Source organism: Microtus ochrogaster, assembly GCF_000317375.1.
Source record: "Microtus ochrogaster isolate Prairie Vole_2 chromosome 14 unlocalized genomic scaffold, MicOch1.0 chr14_random_1, whole genome shotgun sequence".
Taxonomy (NCBI): domain Eukaryota; kingdom Metazoa; phylum Chordata; class Mammalia; order Rodentia; family Cricetidae; genus Microtus; species Microtus ochrogaster.
The window spans coordinates 27,320,074-27,323,918 of record NW_004949096.1 but is presented as its reverse complement, the minus strand read 5'-3'; the positions used below and the strand labels follow the sequence as shown (position 1 = coordinate 27,323,918).

Below are 3,845 nucleotides of genomic sequence, written 5' to 3'. Positions count from 1 at the left end.
TGGAGCCTGTCCTGGAACTAGCTCTTGTAGACCAGGCTGGTCTCGAACTCACAGAGATCTGCCTGCCTCTGCCTCCTGAGTGCTGGGATTAAAGGCGTGCACCACCACCGCCCAGCATTATCCAGCAAAATCTTGCAGGCAATATGAAAATTACAATGTGTCTGCATTCTGTTTGTCAGGTGAACAAACGCAAGTGAAAAACAGCATGTTTTCCAAATATCTCAAATGATTGAACATTTTACATATTACAGTTAAAAAAAAATCCCAAGTTGTCCCAAAAACCCACACACGTTTGTACCCTAGCAACTTGTTATAGATCAACTGTGTAGGCAAACAAGGTCTTCTCAGTCAGTTCTCTTACTGGAAGGCTGCATTTTGTGGTTATAAAGAAAGGGCCAGTTACTTTATTACTTATCTTGAAAGGTAATTTTATAAGGAATCTCAAAAGAATTACAAACCTAAACATTTATATATAAAAAAAGAATCAGTCAGCTCTACTTTAAATCTTGAGGGTGCATACCCACTCATAAATGGTTTTATTTATTTATTTTATTTAGTCTGTGTACAACATTCTGTCTGCAGGCCAGAAGAGGGTAGCAGATCTCATTACAGATGGTTGTGAGCCATCATGCGGTTGCCAGGAATTGAACTCAGGACCTTTAGAAGAGCAAGCACTGCTCTTCACCACTGAACCATATCTCCAGTTTCAGTTTGTTTGTTTGTTTAATAAGAGGAGATTGAGGACAGAAATGGGTGTAAGGAATTAATCATCACCTTTCGTCATCAAACAATCCTATCAAGAAAACTATCAATACAACTGGGCTGCTTTGTATTTTTGACCTCAGCCATGTGTCCTTGGGAACTTTAGATTGCTTTCTGGGATTTACCACCTCAAAGCCGTATTCAAAACATCTGATCTAACAGGAAGTTAGTTTAGAGCTTTGTTTTAGCTAGCAATGCACACTGAAACTTGTGGCTTCATCTTCCTGCATTAAGAGAATTAGAGCCAGCCTGGCTCCTGGGGACTCGATTGTTTTTCTTTCTTTTCTTTTCTTTTTTTTAAAACAATACAAATGTTTTATTTAATAGTTGCAGGTCATCAAGGGCCAAGTGGTGGATACTCAGGACCCAGTCAGGGCAACCTCCGAGCCTCTCTTTCTGACTCCAATAGGGTGAGCACATCTCCCTCTCGAACGGGACCTTTGACGTTTTGGATGATGGAGCGGCTGGTGTCATCCATAAATTCCATATGGACCTGCGTACACTGTCCCTGCGAACCGGTCCTGCCCAGCACTTTGGTTACCCTAGCGAGCTTGATGGGCTGCACGCGACTCGTGTCCATGACGGCGGCAATCAGGCAGAGAGGGGTCGATTGTTTTTCTTAATCATTAACCCGAGTTACAACAAAGCTCACAACCCCTGGCTGTGTAGCATTTCCCTGTATTTGCTTTGGTTCATCAAATCTCTGTGTAAGGTAACATCATCATTATCAGTTAGACAGTTCAGCTTAGGGGGGAGTCATCCTCATGACAATCCACAGATACAAACGTCCAGTGAGCGGGATGTTTCCATGGGATAAGCACATTATACTAAGGTAGTGGAGAATCTCTCCCCACATCTATTCAACCATGTCAGATACCAGAGAAAGATAGCAACAGCACACGTAAAGGAACAGCAAAAACATAAGACATCCTGGGGTCTGTGGTCTTGGGGCCTTGCCTATCCAAGATTGACCCTTCAGAGAGTTTCTTCCTGATGGGCTGACACCTTGAACTTCAATTGTCACCTGCAGCTCCTCTGACAGGGCCACTAGCAAAGGTGCCTTTTGATTGGTTTAGTAAAGAGCTAAATGGCCAATAGCTAGGCAGAAGGTATAGGCAGGACTTTCAGGTACAGAGAGGACTCTGGGAAGAAGAGGGGCAGAGATGCCAGCCAGATGCAGAATGAGATGGACATGTAGAATCAGACCGAGGTAAAAGTCACATGTTAGAACGTAGATTAATAAAAAAACAATATGGGTTAATTGAAAGTATTAGAGCTTGTTCGGCGCATGCCTTTAATCCCAGTACTCACAGTACTCAGGAGGCAGAGACAGGCGGATCTTTGTGAGTTTGAGACCAGCTTGGTCTATAAGAGCTAGTTCCAGGACAGGCTCTAAAGCTACAGAGAAACCCTGTCTCGAAAAACAAAACAAAACAAAACAACAACAACAAAAAAAACAAACAAACAAAAAAAAGAACTTGTTAGGAACAAGCCTAAACTATAGGCCAAGATTTAATAATAAATAATAAATCTCTGTGTCGTTAAGGCTGGAGTGGGAAAGAACATGTCTAGAACACTGTGCTACTGAGGGTTTTCATTTGCTTTTGAAGCCTGGCTTTGTACAGCCCAGACTGGACTTGAACTCCTTATCCTCCTGCTTCTACTGCCCAAATAACTGGTTTTATGAACATGCGCCACCATTCCTGGCCCTTGATGTTGGGTTTTTGTTATTGTTTTTTGGTTTGGATTTTGCCCATAATGTTAGATAATTGTAAGGGATGTAATTTCAGTGTAGTATATATTTTGTTTGATTTTATACATTCGTATCTTTTTCTTGGTGTTCTGTTGTATAATTTCTATTAGTATGTCCTCATGGGGGAGCTAGAATCCAGAACTTTGTGCCAGGGAAGTGTTCTACCTTTGAACTACTCCTCAGCCCCTATTATTATCTGCACTGACATGTGTGTGCGTGCATGTGCGTGCACACACACACACACACACACACACACACACACACACACACACCACTGTAGTTTCTATACTGTTGATTTCATCCACTGATTTTTTTTTCCTAATCTCAAACATTGTAGTTTTCACAACCACTAGTTGAAGGTAGATATTTTTATACATTTCAGATCTCTCCTTACAGCATATGGAAGAGAGTTATAATAACCACTTGTCTCTGTCTAATTATCATTTATGTGTCAGTTTGGGCTTCATTTCAATTGATTTTTCCCCTCAGAATGGGTCATTTTTGTTGTGCTGGTAATTGTTTTGCTAGAAACTCCAGACGTTGTGAATTTTGTGTTTGGTGGGACTGATTATTTTTGGATTTATAAAAATATTCTTGAGCTTTCCTTGGGTGGATTTAGTTGCTTAATGCAAACTTAATCTTCCCTAAGCCTGTTTTAAGATCTGACAGCATGAACTGATGCTGTACCTCAGTGGTAGAGCGTGTGCTTAGAATGTGTGAGGTTGAGGGCTGGAGAGGTGGCTCAGCTGTTAGTAGAGCATCTGACTCTTCTAGAAGACCCAAGCCCCTAGCACCCGTATGGGGAGGCTCAACTGCCTGTACCCAGCTCCCAGGAATGTGACAGGCCCTTCTGGACCAGGGGCACTCACGCGGATGTGCACACATCTCCATACAAACACAGACACGCATATACACAATTTAAATGATAGTAAAATAAGTAAAATAGTAACAGCAAAAAGAAAGAAAAGAATGTGTAAAGTCTTGTATTGAGCCCCAAGCACCAAAACAGAGAAAAAGAGCCAGGTGAGGTGGGGAGGACGTTAATCCCAGCACTGGAAAGGCAGGGGCAAATGGGTCTCTTAGGAGTTTAGGACCAGTTTGTTCTACATAGCAAGTTCCAGGCCAACAAAGGCTACACAGTGAGACTTCCGGTGAAGAGAGAGAGCGTGTAAGAGTTGGGTGGAAATGAGCAGTATAATAGGAAGGCTGCTTGTTTGTCCCAGCTGCCCAGAACTGAAATAATCACACAGAAACCATATTCATTAAAACACTGCTTAGCCCATTAGCTCTAACTTTTTCTTTCTTCCTTTCTTCCTTCCTTCCTTCCTTC

The 3,845-nt window shown here is 42.1% G+C and overlaps 1 pseudogene; it reads right to left on the bottom strand.

Annotated features, from left to right (window-relative positions):
- Window positions 1–1,132: 1,132 nt before the first annotated feature.
- LOC101991876 lies at window positions 1,133–1,342 on the bottom strand (annotated as a pseudogene).
- Window positions 1,343–3,845: the final 2,503 nt, after the last annotated feature.